This window comes from Symphalangus syndactylus, chromosome 11, assembly GCF_028878055.3.
Source record: "Symphalangus syndactylus isolate Jambi chromosome 11, NHGRI_mSymSyn1-v2.1_pri, whole genome shotgun sequence".
In the NCBI taxonomy this organism is placed as follows: domain Eukaryota; kingdom Metazoa; phylum Chordata; class Mammalia; order Primates; family Hylobatidae; genus Symphalangus; species Symphalangus syndactylus.
Window position 1 is genome coordinate 39717292 of NC_072433.2, and position 22075 is coordinate 39739366.

Here is a 22075-nt window from a genome sequence, read left to right on the forward strand (position 1 = left end):
TCAAGGGATCCTCCCACCCTGGCTTCCCAAAGTGCTGGGATTACAGGCATAAGCTATAGTGCCCAGCCCTTTTTCTTTTTTTTAATGTTGTAATTGTTAATTGCTAACATTTTCTGAGCATCTACTATGTGCCAGATGGCACTGTAGGTGCTTTACTCATGTAATAATCTCAGTAACCCCATCAGGTCGCTATGATTATTATCCCCACCTTACAGATGCAAACAGTGAGGCACAAAGTGGTTATGTAATTTGCCCAAGGTCACAAAGATTGTGAGTGACGTAGCCAAGATGTGAACCCAGGCAGTCTGGTTCCAGAGCCCATGCTCCAAACCACTCCCCTATAATATGATGGAAACATGGCCCACTCACAGGTTTACATCTAATGATGTAGAAGGGTTCACAATGAAAAAGCAAGACTGTTCCACTCCATCCATCCAACCCGCAGATTTGTTTCATATGGTAGTTACCTTCTGTATCTCTAATTAAGATGCATGTACCCTGATTTCTTTGTTTGCTTTTTAAGAGACAGGGTCTCGCTCTGTCACCAGGCTGGAGTGCACAGTGGTGTGATCACAGCTCACTGCAGCCTTGAACTCCTAAGCTCAAGTGATCCTCCCGACTCAGCCTCCTGAGTTGCTAGGACTACAGGTGTTCACCACCATTACTGGCTTATTTTTTATTTTTGTAGAGACAGGGTCTCACTATGTTGCCCAGGCTGGTCTTGAATCCTTGCCTCAAGCAATCCTTCTGCCTTGGCCTCCCAAAGTCCTGGGATTACAGGTGTGAGCCACTGTACCAGCATACCATTTCTTGAATGATTAATTTTAGATATTATCTGTTGGTTTCCTGTAATGTTTCATGAGGATTTTGCTCTCATTTGTTCCATGCATATGCACATGGTGTTTGTGGTAACTAGCCTCCAAACGTGGCCTCCAATGGACCACACCTCCAGCACTCACTCCTACCTTCAACCTGGGCTGGCCCTTTCTGTGACTTGCCTTACAACAACAGATCGCAGCAGAGGTGACTCTGGGCCGTTTCCTTAAAAAAGCCTGGCAGTTTCTGCTTCTGTGCTCTTAGGAGTCCTAAGCTGCCATGTAAGAAGCATGGCTGCCCTGCTGGAGAGCCCACATGGAAAGGCCACTTGGAGAGGAAGAGGCCCTGAGACGACATGGAGAAAGAGAGGCCCAGAAACCTCACAGTCACAGCAGAACCAGCTTTTAGGTCCCAGCTACTCCCTGACTATAGTCATGGGTAAGACCCTCAGTGAACCCAGCAGAAGAACCACCTGTCCAGCTGAGCCCGAGTCAACCCCAGAAGGCCGCAGTCTTAGATGAGGAATACTAAACTGTGGTTGTTTTAACTCACTACGTTTCGGGGTGATTTGTTATGTTGCAATGCATAACCGAAGTAGTGTTTTCCATATTATGAGATCTTTCATTGGATGCCTTTGTAACTGTCGATGATATGCTTTAATTCTGTATCTGGTTCCATCAACTTTTTTTTGTGACAAAATATATATAACAAAAATGTGCCACTTGAATCACTGTTAAGTATACAGTTCAGTGGCATTATTACATTTACATTTACAGTGTTGTGCAAGCATCACCACTATCTATTTCTAAAACTTTCCCATTACACCAAACAGAAATGCTGTACGTGTTAGGCAATAAACTCCCCATTTCCCTTCTCCCAGCCCCTAGTAACCTATCATCTACTTTGTCTCCATGGATTTGCCTATTCTAGATATTTTATATAAGTTAAATCATACAATATTTGTCTTTTGTGTTTGGCTTATTTCACGTAGCATAATATTTTCAAGGTTCATTCATACTGTTGCATGCGTTTCAATTTCATTCCTTAGAATGGCTAAATAATATTCCACTGTATGCATATAACACATTTTGTTTATCCATTCCTCTCTTGATGGATATGTGGGTTGTTTCCACCTTTAGACCACTGTGAACAATGAACACTGATGTACAGTACCTGTTTGAGTCCCTGCTTTCAATTCTTTTGTGTATATATCATAGGCGTGGAATTGCTGGGTCATATGGTAATTCTATGTTTAATTTTTTTGGGAACCCACCAAACTGTTTTTGAAAGGTGCTGCACCATTTTACACTCCCACCAATAATGGAGGAGCCCCAATTTCTCCACATCCTTGCCTTGTTATTTTCTGTTTTGTTTTTGTTGTTGTTGTTTTTTTTAATTGTAGCCATCCCAGTAGGTGTGAAGTAATCTCTCCTTGAGGTTTTGATTTGCATTTCTCTATTGACTAATGATGTTAAGGATCTTTTCATGTACTTATTTGCCATTTATATACCTTCTTTGGAGAAATGTCTAATGAAATCCTTTGCTCATTTTAAAAATTAGATTGTCTTCCTGTTATTGAGTTTTAGGCACTCTTTACATACTCTGGACATTAAACTTTTATCAGATTATATGATTTGCAATATTTTCTTCCATTCTATAGGCTATTTTTTCACCTTCTTGGTAGCATTCTTGATGCATAGGAGTTTGTAATTTTGATGAAGTCCAATTTGTCTGTTTTTTCCACTAACTCTTAACCGTGTCTCCCAACTTCCCTTTTCATAAGACGCAGATATGAGTGCTCAATATAGAATGAAAGACTGAGCCAATTAACAGCACAAATTAGAGCTGAAGGAATATGAGACATCCAGTATCTCTTACACTCTGGAAGGACTGTTTCCCTATCTCTGCCATTCTCAAGTCGGTTGTTGGTTTTCACTAAAGCAAAACCTCTACTGACAACACAATTAACCCAACTTTGAGTTATTCCCTAAACTAAAAGTAATTAGTGCGAACTGTTTTAAAAATATTCTAGAATCTTTAATTAAACTCACTCAGATTGGAAGTTTCCATTCTCTACTTGTGCAAATGCATAAGATCTGGCTAGGTGACTTACTTCTTCCACTAACCCAAAGGCAATTAACTGGTGAGTATCTCAGCACCTATTCAATTCCTGTCCAGAGGAATGACAGTACCTGAGATCCCTAGTGAAAAACTTCTCATGGAATTCGCCCTCAAACCTTCCTGGAAAAATCTTCTCATTCTTCAAAAGAACTTCCTGCCTTCTCCTATTGGATTTGTAAGAGATTTATATTGGACTGAGGGATGGTTATCAAGGCCATGTATGCATATCCTGATTGGCAAACCATCCTTTATGTAATCAGTGACAACTCTTTATAACATGGATGTTAGCAAACAAGGTAAATGGAGAACTCAATACTGTGTGGAAGGACACTACTATGAATGAATGAATTTTCCCAGTGTGCAGTGGTAGTTCAAGGGACATGGTCTGATCTGTATAACCTAATTTGTGTGACAAGAAACTTGCCATAATGATGTCTTCCTTTTGTAACAACTTTTCCTTGGGCATTTCTGGCAGGTGATTCTCATTTCCCCCCTATTGAAAACATTTAATTCACTGCCGTATTTGGAATATCTGTTTATTTGTGGGGCATTTAAAATACGAAATATCTCATAATTGTTTTTGTCACTACCATCAAAAAGGAAGTGTGGCTTGGTAGAAAACATTAAAAGAGTGTTTTGAATGATCAGGTCAGTAGAAACATACTGAAGAAAACTGTACTTGCAAAAGCTAGTTAAGCATGCCATTAAGACAATTATATGAACTTAGTTCCAACCAGATGATGATATTTTGCAGAATTGCTTATAATCTGAAAACCTGGAAGCAAAATCCATCACTGAAGGAATGATACTAAATTACAGTATATGGACTTCTCTGAAAGAATTAAATAGATTGATATGTTCTAACATGGAAACACTTCTAAACATAAGGCATATTATTGAGTAAAAATGCAATGTGGGTATTGATTTGTATGGCATAATAACCACTTACGTAAAACGAATAAGGAAAACATATATTTGTCGTTGGATACATGTATGTCTGTAAATGCACAGAAGAATATTTGGAAGGGCAAGAAGGTCTACGTTTGGAAGCAGTGGTCAAAAGACTTTACTCTTATCTATAAAGTTTTAATTTTTACAAAGTGAATGTATTGTGCATTACTTATACAGTTAAAAATTGATAAAGATGCTAAAAATTGTGGTGACTAGAACCAAATACCTTAGCTGGGGACATGAATCAGCTGTTAAAGATTACAACTGCCTTCAATTCTCATTTCCTTTCTAATAAACAAAATTCTGGGAACTTAGCAAGAAGTAAATCCTTGGCTTGGTCAATACAGGGCTTTGAAGTCAACTAGGTGAAACAATTCCTTTGCATCTTGTTTTTGTAATTTTCTTTTTCTTTTTCGAAACAGGGTCTCACTCTGTTTCCCAGGCTGGAGTGCAGTGGCGTGATCATAGCTCACTGTGAACTCCAGGGCTCAAGCAATCCTCCTGCCTCAGCCTCCTGAGTAGCTGGGACTACAAGAGTATGCCACCACGTCCAGCTGATTTTTAAATTTTTTGTAGAGATGGGGTCTTGCTATGTTTTCCAGGCTGGTCTCGAACTTGTTGGTTCAGTGATGTTTCCTCTCTGGCCTCCCAAAATGCTGGGATTACAGGTGTGAGCCACTGTGCTCGGCCTCCTTTGCATCTTGAGGGAGAATGTACAACATTCCTTGCCATTGTAGCAAAGGCAGGGTTGTCTGAGGATTGGAGTAGAAAAAGGGAGTTCTTTTGATTGTCTATCTCACCTTCCCCAAACTTCTGCCATCCCAATAAAACTGAAGCCTTGCAAGGGGAAGACTGAAGATAAAGGACCATTTACTAGACTTATTTTAAACATCTAAGCTTTAGAAGACTTTTTCCTATCTACATCCCTGTTAAGAAAAGTGTCAAAGCAACAAAGATGCAAAGTGGAAACGGATGTTTTTCTAGAAACCAAAACTGCTTTCAGGAATGGTTTTAGGTGTTCACGCTTGTTTTCTAAGTAACTGTACCAACCAACTTCTCTTGTCCACTATTCCAGCCCCTGGCATGTTCCTTGCACCCTGCTGGGCACACATGCTCAAGCAGGGCCTGGTCATGGCAGCCTAAGTTCCCGGCAAGCCCTGAAGACAGGGGAAGGCCTGGGGCTCTCAGTTTCAACTCAGCTACAGAGCACCCAGCACAAGAAGCCCAAGCAAGGCCAAGAGAAAGCAATGGCATGTCATTCTCTGACCGAGTTTGCTTTTTCCTTTTAGGGGCCGGCAGCCCACTGAACTCCTTTGGGACGTGGAGGGTCTTGGGAATACAAGCTCTCCCCATTCAGTTCACGACCCCTCCCCTAAGTGTTTGCTTTTAGGCACCTCAGTTGCTAAAGGCATTTAACTTTAATTCCATTTGACTTCAATTGTGTCCAAATTACTGTAAAAAGGAAGAAGACAACAAGCTCTAAATTGAAGAGAGACAGAAAATCATTGAGAATCCTGCCTTTATGAATATTTGATGAAGAAAGGTTAGATCCATAGCTGGTAAATTATAAGAAATTATGTCCATCATGTGACTCTGTCAGCAAAGGTTAATACAAATGGGTTGGGACTTAGTTGGGATGACAATGCAGATTTAAAAAGATTTGTCCTGTCCTCACTGCAATTAGTTTTTCTCCTATTATTAGTGTAATAGAGTTGATCATTAGGATTATGGCAACAGAACAACTGCTCAGTGAAATCATTTTGTTTTTCAGACTATCATTGCATTTTCACCATAAATTCCTCATCTCTGCTAATCTTGTCCTTAATTGTGTGGTTGCTGTGGGCAGGATCCAATTATTAACTCTTTTGATCCTACAGTGCCCTTGCCAGCAAGTATGCTGATTATATGCAGACGGAATGGGCAATCCTGTGTTTTTCTGCGGCTGGATCCATGGGTCTTGTGGTTCATTTAGCACGAGCAGAAAAATGGTTATTTTTGTTCCAATAACAGCTTCAGTCAGGTGTGAAATTTTATATAATTGTGTTATAGGATTTTGCCCAGGTTAAGGGGCTTTGTGGGGCTTCCATCATGAACCTCATTTCTCAGGTATTTATGATTTGTTTTCCACTTTAAAAAAATCTGAATTAGGCTCAATGTGCTCTGCCTGGAGGCCTTATTGTTGTTATTTTGCAAAGGGGATTAAAGTAGTCCTCCTGCTTCTTGGTAGTGGGGAATGTAATTGAAGTCAAGCATAGTAAGCTGGGATGTAGAAGAAATGGCACTGCGGACCCCAAAAGCTGAAGGCATCATTTGTCCAAGTGGCCTTTGGATGTGCAAGGGTGTCTTTAGACCCCTTCAACAAGGCTGAAGAGCTTGGAGACTGAAGCCAGAGAGAGAGTGGGGTGAATAACCAACAACTAGAGAGAGAGAGACGAGTCGGAGGGTATGTAGGTTTCTTGCTATTCCAGACCAAGCTCTAAACAAACAATTTGCAAACAAACTTCAATGCTTATTTGTCATCACTATGTTTATATATCATCTCTATGCTCCTTACTTAGAGAAAATTCCACTGCCTTGGCCTAAGGTCACCTTTTCTTTTGGTATCTACACATTATGAATTATATATCCTTCATGAAGTTGCTATATACTTTAAAAATGAGGGACATGGCTGATGGAATGTTTAAAGATGGTATAAGACAAGGAGAAAGGCAAATATGATTTTGGCCATGGAGGGCATGTGAAGGAGGGAAAGATCTAGATAATGGAATGTACTCATAATAACTTAAAAAATAAAAATCTAAAAACGTACAGGTAAACCATGCTAATAAATCAAGAGACCCTATGGGCCCAATGCAGAAGACAAAGTGTTTTTCCAAAATCTAAAGGAAGGCTGGAAAAACTGGATAACTATAGAAAATTTGTCTTGGGAAGGGTTAAATGTCACAGCCAAAAGAATAATTGGAATTGTCATGCCTGTAGCAATCTCGCTGTAGAAGCAGTGTCTTAGCAAGGTCCACTGAGAGTTCTTTCCAACAGCAGTATACACTCTGCCCATACTTATAGTCCTCCAAAAGTAGGAAATTTAACACATCAGGGAGCCTGCTGGATTATCAGATCAAATAATCAATAGTGTTGACAATATTTCCACCTAAAAGCATTGGGGAGCAGTAAGTAAGGCACCAAAGCAGACAGGATCTTTGCCAATACATTACCTTGGACCTTTGACTTCTGCCAAGGGCCCAAGAGGCACATGACTTTTCTTCCCAAGACCTGGGATTTTCTGCCTAAGCGATTTTGACCTGCTTGAGTTGAGTCAATTGCATCCTTCATCAGGAATGGGTACAGAGGACATATGCAAATGGCACAGACCCAGTCTCCCAGGCATCTGAAGCAGCATGGTGGGTCATGCCATTACCCTCTCTCAGCAGCCCTCCCCGCCCGGCCTCTGTAAATCTCAGCTGTGTGTGTGCAGCATCACAGGACTCAGTGGGATACAAATGGCTTCTCCGTGTATCTAGATTGCTCCTGAGACTTGAGCCACCTGAAGAGTTCTGTCCCCTCTGTGTGACCTACACCTGGTGGCTCTGAAAAGACATTTTGGCCACTCTCAACTCACTGAATTTAATGCTTCAGGAAGCAACAAGATTTCATCACTGAAGATGAAGCTAACGCAGAGAGACAAAGAAAATACACTGTGTAAGTCCCCATGTCTGTAAAAGGGCATCTGGGGCAATACAGAACCTAACTCATCCAATCCACACCAAAACATACTCTGTGGAATCTAACTGTCTCCCACAAACTGCTCCTTCTGGTATAGCAATCTGTATGTAGGCCAGCCCCCAAATATCAGGATGAACTCCATCTCTAGAAACACATTTGTCCTTGGAAAAGACTAGAACAGGACTGTCAAAGGAAGGGGAGTAACATTTGTCAAGTACCTGCTACTTTGTTTTATCTCATTTAATTCTCTTTACATAATCATTTAAAGTTTACTAATGAGGAAACTGAAGCTCAGAGGGGTTAAATAACACGTTCAAGGACAGAGAGCCAGTACAGGTTGAATATCCCTTCTCTGAAATGCTTGGGACAAGAAGAGTTTCAGACTTCAGACTTTTTCAGATTTTGGAATATTTGCATTATACTCACTGGCTGAGCATCACTAATCCAAAATTCAAAATCTGAAATGCTCCAGTGGGCATGTCCTTTCAGCATCATGTTGGTGCTCAAAAAGTTTTGGATTTTGGAGCATTTCAGATTTCAGATTTCGGATTAGGGATGCTTAACCTGTACATGGAAAGGCTGGGATTCAATTCCAGGCCTGCCAGCCTCCAAAAGAACTACCCCAAACTCTTTGTACCACCCAATGTTGCCTTGCTTCCACCAGAGGAACAAAAGATAGCTTAGTAAAGGCAAACAGACAAAACGCCAGCCCCCCCAAACTTTCCGAAATCCCAGAGAGTAAGATGGCTGGGCAGTGGTGCACTTTGGAAGGATGCTGGTGTTGGTGTTGGTCTGTTCTCAAATAGGCTCCATAATGGCGGTAGGGAGGGCGGTGTCGTGTGTAAAAATGGGACTCGAGGCAAAGTGCAGAACTTCTTTGGAAATGGATCCATTGTAGCTCACATCAGTCACTGGGCTCTCTAACCATGACAAAGCCAAGGTTTTCTAAAACTGGCATATTATTGTAGTCTGCCTGGCTGTGCTGTAACTATTTCAAGGACTATTAAATTAAACCCTGGAGACAGTTTCCCTTAAGATAAAGAGCATGCTTTTTATTGTGTCATCAAAGGAGACCAAAAAACCTGAAGCTTTCAGCTTTAAAGACAACATAATGAGATCAGAGATTTTGCTTGCAAAGAAATTAACTTTCGGTTAATTAATGAAAGTAACCTTAAACAGCGGGCGTGTTGCCAACAACCAGGACACTATAATAAAATGGGGGGAGGTGAGGAGATAATGGGCTGCTTTCAAGGGGCCAGGGCTCAGCAGCCCAGAAAAGAAATTCGATGAGGATGCTGCTTGTAAATTTGATCTCAAATTCTTAAGATGAACAAATAATAGTCTTATCTGTAATAAAGTCTGCTACAAATGCTTGCTTTTCCCCCATAATTTTCTGTTCAATTTAGATAGAAGATTTAATTAGATGTTGGTGAAACACCAGTTATTTAATAAAACCCTTAATAAAAATCTAATCTATGGTACATAGAAACCACTGTAACATAATCACAATGAAAAAAATACATTTTAGAGTATTTACTTTTTACAATTAAGAAAATCTGTATCTGTGACATGTTCTGTTTTCTACTCAAGATGAGAGCTTGGAAAAATCCAAAGGTAATTTTTTAAAAGCCCCTAAATTGTAACCCTTTTCTCTTCTCATAAAGTTTGTTTTTAAAGAGTTTCTTCTGAAGCAGCATGGCGGGTCAGTTGCAACCAAAAGTCCTTGAACCTGGATGAACGGAATGAAGAATGATCCCTCCTATCTCAAAGTTTTTAAATTAAAGTTTGCTTACCACGAAAACTGACTTTAAGGATTCTTAAAATTGTATGAAAAGCAATATGAGGCCCTACATCTGTTTAACCTTACTGCAATTCTACCATCTAGGCTATCAGCAAACCCTGAGGTGGAAGCAGGACTCTCCTGTAAGTCTATGAGAGTACATAAGTTATAAAAGTCATGGAGCATGCGTGGCCCATAACACATATGAAAACAATGTTAAGGACAATTTGAGTAACTCCCTAATCTTCTAATACCTTAACCAAAGGCAGATTTCTGGACTGGACACCCCAAGCCCCAGGCTGCACTTGACATGCATTTCTTAGAGGTCATGTTTTCTACATATTATCAAACTTTGGTATTGGTGGGAACGTTTGTTTCCACGGGAAGTTGCTCCTAAGTTCTCAGCTTCTGGAGCAAGAATCAAGTGGAATTGGGATCCAAACTGTTTGAAACATCTGGTGGTCTGCTTTCTACAGGTTTACTGGAGGGAATTGGAAAGTTTGGAGAGAGTGACACCACTCTCATTTCAACAGTTCAAATAGAATTTCACAAAAGCCATGTCCCTTTACTTGACATCATATAGTTCTCATAACGTCTTCATGAATATTTAAGTAGAAGAATCTGACTGAAGTAATTTTTCAGATAAACAGGGTGTGGGGCAGAGTTTAACTAAGGGAGAAGAATTATTGCCCCCTGTCTGAAGGGGCAGGTAGATGGTGAGGAAAATCAGGCCGTATCTCTGCTCTGTCCCCAGTGACCTGGCACCAGAACTGAAGTGCCTATTGAACGAACTCACTTACATCCTTGGCCAGAGCCATGTGACATCTCTGTTCTGTTATGATTTGAGAAGGCCACTGTTTAATGCATCTGGATATTATGATCATCCAGATTTAATCATCAGAATGGGGTTCTAGTGGCTTCCATTGTATATAAATTTAAATAATGGCCCATCCTCTCCTGAAGGAAGGAAAGTCCGTAGACTCTGCCCATCTGTTCGGTGAGGCTGTTCATTTTCAATTTCTGATTAGGTGCCTCCTACTATTCCTACACATGCCCTATCTCCAAACAGTGCCATAGTGTTTGGGGGCGTTTAGTAATTTACATACAGTCCTTGTTATTTTTGCTTCAAATCTGATTCCTCTTTGGCTATTGACACAAGGGTTTAGGGTGGACTGAACATGGCCAGTGTCTATTTAGATACACTGTGTATAAGTGGAAGACAGTGGGAGACTCTGGGGCCACACAGGCACTCTGGGGCCACACAGCCACTCAAGAATGTGTCCTGATTGGGTGTCAGGCTGGATTTCATATCTGTGAGTGTAATGCCAATACCTGCATGGCTAGTTTAGCTAATCACATAAGCCCAAGAAAAACTGGGGACCTGCCACAGGGTTGCTGGAAAATGGAATTAGGACACAGTGAGAAACTATCTGAAATAATATCTAATTGCCTTCTTTGCAAAGGGGGTTGGGCTGTAACCATAAGCCCCTGTTCTCGTATCACTTTCCAAAGTGCTCTGACTCTGTCAGTTACCTCTTCTCTCTCCCCTCTACAAGTTGGCTTCTTTGTACCCTTGCCATACCTGGGGACAAGAGACACATTCTTTTGTTGAAAAAAAATGTTGATGCGATTCCAGGTCTGAAAAGCAAAAGGGGGGAAAAATCCCAACTCTTTTTTTGGTATAAAGCACAGAGGCAGCCTCTGAAGCTTTCTTAAATATTAACATTATAATTAGGAGACATGGCGTTTTGCTTCGCTTGTGAGTTTCACACAACATCCTGCCTTAACAGGATCTTTTGGAGCTTGTGACGCCTCCAAGCACGAGCTGTTCTTCCAGAGGGATGTTGACCTTTGTGGTCTATTAAGCAAGCAATGCATAAGTCAAAGTATACTCTTCCAGGAGCAGAATACTGACGCAAATGCTTCAGGCCAAACTGCACATGAGTCAGTCCCTTTTCCCATGAGTTTTGTTAAAGAGAATTCTTCATAACAGGACAACAGTAACGACAAACTCTGGTGTTGAAACAATTACTGATCAGGTAACAAAAACCACCTAACAAGCCCGTTCATCTTTGCTGAGGAAGCTGCCAAGACTCTTGGGTGACGGGTCCTTTGGCCTGAAATTCAAGGCCACCCAGCCTGTGGTTCCTCAGTTTAGCTAACAGAGTCCCCTAACCATCAGCAATTTAGGCTCAGTTCAAGAGAGGCTTTGAGTGAAGTCCTGACTGTACACCTGAACGTGGGAAAATTATAAAACTTAGCTAAGTTTCTTTATCTGTAAATGCAGACACAAGTAACCATTTCATAGAGCCACTGTGAGGACTCAATGAGATCGTGAATGCAAAATGTATAGCACAATGCCTGGCACTCAGTAACTAGCCCAACGACAACTATTATTGTTAGTAGAATATTTTCTGAGGAGCTTGGTGTCTGCAAGCTGTGACTGTTGTTGTAATAGTCATTCTGTTACTGTCTGTAATATTCAGGAATGCTTCTACTCTTCTTTGTTTTTTTTAGAGACAGGGTCTTGCTTTGTTACCCAGGCTGGTCTTGAATGCCTGGCCTCAAGCAATCCTCCTGTTTCAGCCTCCCAAAGCACTGGGATTACAGACGTGAGCCACCATGCCTGGCCTACTCTTCTTATGATTATTAAACCTCTCTAATAGCCTTAAGCATGAAAACTATCTTATGATTGGTATGGAGAGCTACCAACAGATTCAACTGGAACAGGTTAAGGCTCTGGCTCAGAGGAGACAAAATGGTGGCTCAGGGGCTACATTTAACCTACAGATATTTATTTTGGCCTAAATAGTAATGACTCTTGTAACATTAAAAAATGTGAATTAGCTCCTAAAAAGAAGAGAAAAATAAATAGAGACCTTAATAAAAAGTCCAGATTTTTTGACTCTGCTTGAAAAATGGGAAGATCTGCTTATCTGGGCCAATACTCTGCCATGACAATAACTGGCCAGAGACGAGTCGCAACTGCCTCCTTAGATAGGACGTGCACGCTCCAGTTTGAAACTAGTCCAACCTCTTTCTGTGTGGCCTGCTTTGTTCCTAGTTATCACCAGGCTCTGCTCAGTCTTTTGGGCTGTAATAGAGCCAGCCCATTCAGTGTGGCCCCTTACCCCGTGGGTTGCCTCTCTATTGCACATCCTGCAGTTTTAGTTCGGGGCCTTGGAGCTGCTTTTACCATAGTCTCATGCACTTCCCAATCCCGCAGCAATTACTTGGGCAGCATCTCTGTGTTTTTCTCGTAGTGACTGCCATCAGCAATAAGTCTGTTCGTCGTTTGTTTCTATTCCCTAACTCTAGTAAAATTTACTTATGTATTTTCTTCTGTGGCTTCAGCCCTGGCTTCACTTTGAGGCCAGTTCAGACCTAGAAAGTGTAGGAAGATGCCAGTTCATAAAGCTCAGAATCAAGCTTCATTCTTGGTTTGGCCATCCTGTGCTTATATTACCTTATTACCACTGATTATGTCAGCAGGCACTGAACTCACTAGATCTTCATAAATACTACCCCATCTCTAAGGGCGTACCTAGCATATCTGACAGTTGAAGCAGATTTTTTTTTTACCTATCTGTCTTTTATAACAAATTATTCCCAATAACTGTCACATAATAATCAGTAATAATGTTTTCTAAAATTTATTATTTAGTTTTAACAATCAAATTAATTGTTAAAAAACAATTTTCTGACTACTGAAAAATAAATTTCAACTTAAAAACATTATTAAAATTCAGCTAGATATTTTATGTAGAGCACTAACATGTTCATTTACCAAATGAAAATATTACACTGAGTAGTTTATAAACTGTTCCTCTGTTTTAGATTTTTTTTAATTTTTAAATTTTATTTTTTGTATTTTTAGTAGAGACAGGGTTTTGCCACATTGCTGAGGCTAGTCTCAAACTTCTGGCCTCAAGTGACCCACCAGGCGTGAACCACCATACCTGGCCTTTCTGTTTTAGAGTTTAAACAAAAAGAAAAACTTCAAGTGGTCACATGGTAGGAAAGAGCTGAAATACCCCAAATGCTGTTTCTTCATCTTAATCACTATTGATTTTGAATCTACTGTTCAGATGCAGAAAGATGCGGCACTACAGTCACTGGAGACACAAACTCTATCTGAAGTGCACTCAAACAGTCCAAATGGTAATGAATTGACTCCAGAAACAAGCATGTGTAGCTGACTGTGTGTGTGTCAGCAGCCGACTGTGTAACTGAGAACTCTGCATCCATGAAGAACACAGTGTTTAGTAAGGGATATGTTGCTAAAATGTGCTAATTTGAAGTGTGTGTGTGCAAATATATATTTATAATTTATGTATATTATAAATATTATATTTATCATTTTACTAATATATATTTAGAATATTATATGTAATTATATACTATTTTACTAAATAATATATATATTCACACACACACACTTCAAATTAGCACATTTTAGTAACATATCCTTTACTAAAGTTTATAAGTTTACATATACATATATGTGTATTTGTATATGTAAACTTTAGAAGTAACTTTGAACACTGTTTAGAATTTAGACCAACAGAAGATTTTGTTAGGAAGGATTATTACATTGATCACAACTGATGGTGAAAGGGGATAATAAAAAGCAGACTGACTCTTAGTTTTATTATTGTTTAGAAGTTTTTCGACAGACAGTGCACCCCCTTGTCACCAGCATGGATGGGGTTGGGGCCAGGGAGCTAAAATGGACTGCCCCCACTGCCCCATCCTTGGTATGTCACTCTCTTAAGGGCCCACCTCGTAACCAGATTTCTGCTTTTTATGGTTAAGTCATTCTGGTCCGGGTTCCTGACCCCTTTCGAGTCTCTGATCTTCTCTTCCCAAATCCACTAATCTGGATTCTTGATCCAACTGCCTGCCATTCTGGCCTCCAGGCCTTGCCTGCCTCTTCCTTCTGACTCAGCTCCCCACCCTGACCTGCCCCCGTGCCATCTGCTTTTTTCAGCTCACCATTCTTTCCTCTCTGCATTTGATGATTTCTCTGAACATGAACACTTGCCTGCCTGACTGAGGGGACTCAGGAAGCTTCCTTTCCTGTCTAGCTGAACTTTTGGCACAAACTTCACATTGTCCTACTGCTGCCTATGTCTTAAAGTGGCAATCATATGATAAACATCATTTTGATGTTAGTAGCTTGGTGGGGGAGGTGGCTTCAGGATGACTACTGAGACTTTACTGTGACTCACAGGTGATGTCAGAGAAAAACTGCTCCAGGGGCACGGATGTGTTACAAACGACAGCCAAGCCTCACCAATACCAGCTAAAAAAGAACCATGCAGGTACTGGGCTTGGTCTGGGGCTTAATTCTTCACCTGACTCCACACGGTGTTTACTGGGCCCCCAAAGGCCGCTTTGGCATCTGTGATGTCCATTTCCTAGGACAGTATATTGCCTGACAGAATTTATGGTCTTTGGTTCTGAGCTGTCAATAAAATCACATGGCCACGTGAGGGCTTTCTCCAGTACAATCTAATATAGAATGCTTATCTTATTCAGGCACAACATCAGCTTTTCATATCCCACTAAATCTGCGAATCAATCCATGATTTTTAAGATTTCTTTGAGGGCAGTCTTAGCCTGGAGTTCCTTTATATATAATGATGATTATGATACAATAATGATGCTCCTTACCTTGGTCAGTTAATCATGTATGTCAAATAATCACATAGGCCGATTAACTGAAGTTGTTTTCCTCAGCTTTTGCTTAAAATTTTGACCCATAATATAAGAAATAAGAGCTTTCAAAAAGAGTGGTGGTTATGCTTCATCATTTGGGAAAAGCAAGCCAGAGGTTCAATATTTAATTTGAAATCCTAAGCATCCATTATTAACACAGATGCCTTTACTCATCTGCAGTAAGGAGTAATTACCCTGGCCTTTCATGCCTTTTCAAATGAAATAATAAGGGACGTATTTAAGGTGTGGCTTTGATAGACTAAGGTAATGATTGTATCCTGTTTATTTAAGTCCCTAAAATCTGACAAAATATCAGCATCCGATCACGTATGCTGCTTACACCCACATAATTTATATGTACATAATATATACATATATAGCATATATGTATACACATATATATGCATATACACACAAACACATATGTGTATATAAAACGCAAAGGACACTCTGACTGTCACAGACAGTTTCAACGGGGGTATATATCAGTGTGTTTAAAGAACAGCATGCAGATGATTTCCTGCTATTCTTCTCCCTGTATACTTGCTTTGTGGAACTCAAATGTTGCCAATTTCTGCATAGCTATTATGTTTCTAGGGTGCTGCTCTGAAAAAGTGACTCCTTTATTCTCAAGAAGAGGAGAAAGGCAGGCTAATCATCTATTGACTCCTCAGTCCTACTGCTGGCATAAAGCTCTGGCTTTGCTTAATTTCCTCTTTTTAGTTACCTAACAAACATACATCACCAGGAGGTGCAGGTAAAGATCGAAAGATTAAGTTTTGTCACTCAAATGATAATTAAAAAGAGTATTTTAAACACACTATAAATATACACAAGCCATCATAAAATCATCAAAACCCTGCCAGAGCTCACCACCTCTAGAGTATATAGATTATCAGGAAGAGGGATATTGATGTTAAGTCCTGCTTGTCTCGGAGGATTGTCATTAACCGTCCCAAGCCCTGCACTCAGCCAGCCACCTGAGCTAGGGCAAGATGGGGAATCCGGCCTCACATATTCTAGTGACAGATTCATGGGATTTGGGACAAGCATTTTAATATGCATTTAATTGTGATCCTTTCTACTCAACTCTAAGATTCCTTAAAATATATTATTCTAAGAACTATAAATAAAAACAACAAGCATCAAGACTCTGTTGTCCTGCTTAAAAAAATAATTTCACATACAGTAAAGATTTAGTAAAACAGATTAATTTCATCGAAAAATTTCATTTATAGCATGTCACAAGAAGACACATGAGTCCATGTATATTAGAAGCACGCAGTAACATCACCTTTCATAAAAAGAAAAGCTTGTCATCACAATCTTATTAGGATGTCATGCATTGTTAAACTGGTAAAATATTTCTGTATACTCCAATTAGTGCAACCATTTACTGGCACAGACATTACAGAGAAAACTATCATCTTTTAAAAAAGTCCTTTCCACCGGGAACTAATCCTTTGTTTGACAATTCAGAGAATGTTATTTAGAGATTTTAATTGCTCAGTTGATCTGTGGCTGGATCTCAATAATCAAAACAATAAAATTGTTGGTTTTCTTTTTTCTTGACAACTGTAATAAAATGCTGGTAGCATCCTGGGATAGTTAACGAGAGCTGGATTGACACTGTCAGATTCTTTTTCATATATCTTTTTTATCAGAGGCGAACAAACCATTTTTAAAAGTAAAAAGTACGTTAATAATATTGCCATTACCAACAGATATTCCAAGTATAACTTAATGTCTACATGAAAAATCCAATCTAATGATCTCTAACAATCTAATCTGATCATCTATGAAAAAGGGCCACAATTCTTAAAAAGAAAAAAAATATTTGAATCAATTAGAAAAAGCCAAACGTTCCCCCAAAATGGGAAAATGACATGAACAAGTATTTCACAAGCGAAGAAATAGAAATAGCCATTAAATATAAGAAAATACTGCTACCTCATTCATTATCAAAAGAATGCAAATTAAATCAAAGAGATACTGTGCTGTTTTTCTAAACTATCAAACTAAAACAGTTTGATAGTTTTACACACGCGCGCGCGCGCGCACACACACACACACTCTCTCTTTCCAGTTCTGGTTAAAGCTACAGAAAAACAGGTATGCCCACTGGCTACTTGGGGAGCCTATATAACTTGTTCCACTTTTTGGAAGAACATTTTGCAGTATGTGTTAGAGTCTTAAAAATGTGTGAATCCTTGGCTCGGTAATTCAATTTCTAGGAATCTATCCTTAGGTGATAAAGATTCACACAAAATTTTTAGACAAGGATATTCATCCCAGCATTTTATATGATAGGGAAAAAAATAGGAAACAACCTAAATGTCTAATGATGGGGGGAAGTTAAATAAATTATGGCATATCCATACAAGGGAATTCTAGTTTCCCTTAATAATCATGTTCCCAAGGAATATTTAAAGATAAGAAAAACTGCTCATGACATACTAAGTGAAAAGAGGCAAGTTATAAAATATTATGATCCTAATATTGCTTTAAAAAGTGTATATACAAGTATATATGCATTAAAAACAGACTGGGAGGCAACAGGCTCAAATATTCCTAGTGGTACCCAAGGTGGTAGGCTTAGAGGAGACTTTTCCTTTCTGTTTTATACTTCTCTGAATTTTCAAAACATGTCTTTAATGAAGACAGATTACATGCTAATTTAAAACATGTTAATTGAAAAAGCAAACCCAGAAATATTTAGCCTCAAAATTATTTCCTAAAAGTTTCTAAATCACTTGGCTTAGGAAAAGTACACTTAGATCTAAGTAAATTTCTGCTTTTTTTTGGAGAAGAGTTTGGGGATATCTTCATGACGTCAGATTTCACAGAAATATTGAAATAAGCATTAAAAAAACAGTTTTCCAGGGTAGAGCTAGCAGGCAGGATGATCAGCCAAGGCCTGATAAAACAGTTCATTGTACAATGTTAACTCACAGGACAGACTATAAGACACCCAAAACATAATATTTAGTGCCAAGGTAAATCAAGCCCTTAGGTTTGGTGCAAACAATTGGTTATTAACAACTGCTGATAGAAGAAACACAAATCAGCCCTGAATTTGCACTCAATTTTGATTTTAATATTCTATAGATGGGAGTCTATACATGAGTATTCTATAAATTTTCATTCTTTAAATTTATAGAATGAAAATTCTGTACATGAGTATTCTATAAATACTCATATTAGAAAGAAGAGTTCCTGGGCTGGGTGCAGTGCATATGCTTGTAATCCCAACACTTTGGGAGGCTGAGGTGGGAGGAGAGCTTGAGGCTAGGAGTTTGAGACCAACACAGTGAGACTGTCTCTATCCTCCCTCAAAAAAAAAAAGCAGAGAGAGTGAGAGAGAGAGAAGAGAGAGAACTCCTTCCAGTAACCACCAGCTTTCCTAATCCCAAATTACACATAGGGGGATGTGGGACCTTCTGCCTTCCTTTCTTGGGGACTATTTAAAAAAAGCCACTGACTTTAACTCAGGGCCACACACGTTCCTGAAAACCCACGCCAGGCCTGATCCTGAAGATGAAGACCATTATAAACTTGCCTAGGAGAGATGTTTCAGAGTCTTAGAATTTTTCACTCCAAAAGGAAAACTTAATTAATTTGCCTACTAAAGAGTCAGAGAAGAGAGACTTCAGATTCTCTGAACTTAATCTGCCTCCTGCCTTGGACCCTTACTTCTACATTTTCTCTTTCCTGCTGGATTCCATTTGGGAAGAAAGGTGTCCCACCCCTTGGGAAGGCCATTTTCTTGAGTCTACTTGAAGGATGGGGAGGCAGAGAATGCTTGAATAGGGACGCAACAGGACACGTAGGAGAGGAAGAAAGGTGAATTTTTGGTGGATCAACAATTATTGGTTTACTGATTGAGAACCTACTATGTGCCTAGTGTTTTACCTCACTTGATTTCGCATATCCCAGAATACCCAACTACAGCCTTATAAAGTCCTTCTCTCTTTAAACTCCAACCAGAATAATTCTTTGTAACTGTCAACGTTAAGGAATATTGCAAAACATGAAGTTTAAGAACTAGTCCAGTCACAGGTTTCTTCATTTTTAATAGCAGGGGATGATTTAGATGTATGTCCAGTGGCAGATGGTAAAAACAAGGGCCAGCCCTTCTTTCTGACCGAGTCAGAGGGAAGCTCCTTCCAAAATGGAAGCCCCCTGTGGTACTTCCTAGTTAGCCAGCCTAGTGAGGAGGCTGATAGGATGGGGGACAGTGTGAGGATGGGGCGGGGCACAAAACTATAGCCTGGGGAAAGGAACACGAACAGTCAGCCTCTGAACCATGCCTTGCACCTAGATTTCAGAGTTTGCTTTTATTTCAAAGCTCAAGATTTTCAAATTCAGATGCACAGCAGAATCCTTCCCCTCCCCCAGCTCAAGACTGCCAATAGCCCCGTACATACTGTTAGCTAAGTGGCTGCAGTATAAATAACTGGAAGGAATGCTTTATGCTTGGCCACCCCTCCAGCAGGAGACAACTGGCTTTCTCTGTGGTGTTCAGTGAGCCACCGCTGATGCCTCATTAGAACGCGAGACACTCCTGCCAGCCCTGGGCGCTGGCTGCTGGCTGCCTGTGGTCTGCATCTGTAGTCATGACAGACGGCTGAGGCTGTTGCCTTCCACTGAAGACCAAGTACATGATCCACTGCAGTTAATCAATAGGATAATGGAATGAATCAATAGGAAAGATTTTTAGGAGGTCTTAATTAAAGAAACACTTGCAGATACAAATGATGTCTTCAATCTATTGATAGTGCCAAGGTGAAGGGTTAAACACAAACAAAACCATCAACTTTATTTTGCCGGCATGCCTTCCACAAGAGAACAGCCCAGCAGCCTCCTGGCCCTTGGGTCGGCCCATTAATCAGTCCCTTGTCAATCTCGCACGGCCACATGGTATGGGAAAATTAGTCTATGATCAAAAATTTTAATTACTAAACAGCAACTCAAAACAACAATGAAAAATAGATGTAGATACCTTGTTTGGCCTTCCTTTGCCCCTAACGTAGGGGCGGCACCCCCTATAAAAACCGGTTCTGCAGACAAACTCCCCTACTGATGTGATGCACAGAATTAGAATAATTAAAGGAAGCCTAAATTGATGGATCCCATTTAGGCAGTGGAATTCTCCAGTGGGCCTTCTACTCAAACATGTTACATCAATATTTTTGATTCCCCAGACGGTCCTGCACTAGGTACTGGCTTAAAGAGACATCAATCTGTGATGTCAGCATTTATCTAATGAACCTTCAAAAATCAATGTCCAGGATGGCCTGTTACATGCAGGCACCCAATTTGTCCACTCTTTTAGCCTTACTGGCTAAACCTACAGCCATAATAACAGTAAACGTGGACTCAAGTGGTCAGGCAGGATGGTTACACCAGAAGAGGCTGAGATGATATAATCAGTTTCAGGCCACAGAGCTCAAATGATACAGGAACAAAACAAGCAAGCCAAGATACCCTCCTAAACGGTCCAAGGGCCTCCTAAGTCCAGACACGCATGCCCTAAAACAGTCTACTTCTTGACCTTACTCCCCCACAAAACTCGCCTTTCCCTCAAACCGTTCCCATCCCCTTTACCGCTGCCTGACAGGATTTTGGTCCCACTCCTGACAGCTATGGTAATTCTCTGCTTTTTGGGTTACTCAACTGGGACTGCCATTTAGCTCCACTCAACAGGAGGCCTGTGCTAAGTTCTTCTCTTGTTAGTGTTTATGCTCAACTCATCCTCACCCTTCTGTTAACAGGACTCCTTGACACTGATATCTTGACACCCTAACAGGCAGAAGAGAGGGCCTAAGTTTGTTTCACTTCTCTTTTCCTCTTTAAAATAAATTGGCCTGTACTGGCTGCCATGAGGCTGAGCTATTTCAAATGCATAACTTGGGGTGACAGCTACGCCATTCCCAATGCCAGTATTTGGCCTGCCTTACAATCTCTGCTTTTGTTCACTGCAGGTCTATCTCTCTCTCTTGACCAAAAGAGTCAGTCTTGAGAGTAAGTGTGGAGCTTGGACAGTTGTAAGATGTGTTGTGTGGGCTGAATTAGTTGTTGTACAATTCCTGTCTGTCTCTTTGAATACAGCTTTCAGCAGCCCCTCTTGCCGAGTTTGAGTCCAATTAAACTACAATGAAAGGTACCATGATTTCATTTGCTTGGATTGTCACATTTCAGAAGTTCAGTAGCCTGCAAAATGTTCGCTGTCTCTCATTAAGCAGGATCCAGCAACTGTGTAAAGTCTCTAATTTAGCTGCTTTTTATATTCTGCTTTCAGTCTTGAAGATGGCTGCCTGCAGGGAAGAATTCCATGCCATCCGTGGTATTAGAAAGTGTTTTTGACCCTACAAGTAAGAAACGCATGAGAATAGCAAAACTGACTCTAAAAAAATGAGACGATATTCTAAAGATTCCTGATAGGTTTCCAGGATTTTTCTGGAAAAATACTTGCTTTGGATAGAAGGTGTACGTGTATGTGTGTGTTTTGTGGGGAGGAGCATCTTCTATGTCAAAGAGCTATCAGTATGGTGATCATATGTTCAGAACCGTGAATAAAGACCTCTAAGGTTTTCTCCTGATACATACATATATTTATTTTAAAATCTTCAAAAAATTTCCATTTAGATATACATTTTAAAATGAATTGCCTTTAATCAAAGAATGCTATATAAAATCAGGATGTCCTAGAAAATCTTATATGTATTAGGCACTGGGGCAGATCTCAATTGAGTCTCATTTATGCTTAAGGAGAAAAAAATGACCACTCTGTAGACTGTGTTTATGCTAATTCTCATTATGAGTCTAGTTTGCAGAGGAAATTGCTCTACAGATGCCAGTAATGATAATTAACACTTATTGATTGCTTACTAGATGCCAGCACTAGATTAAGAGCTTACTATACACTATCTCATTTAATGAGATAAGCTGTTAAATGAGATGGGT

General features: G+C 40.0%; 1 protein-coding gene across 1 annotated transcript in view; it reads right to left on the reverse strand.

Annotated features, from left to right (window-relative positions):
- The window catches only part of FTO (FTO alpha-ketoglutarate dependent dioxygenase), a 415383-nt gene that overhangs the window by 22361 nt on the left and 370947 nt on the right, over window positions 1-22075 (reverse strand).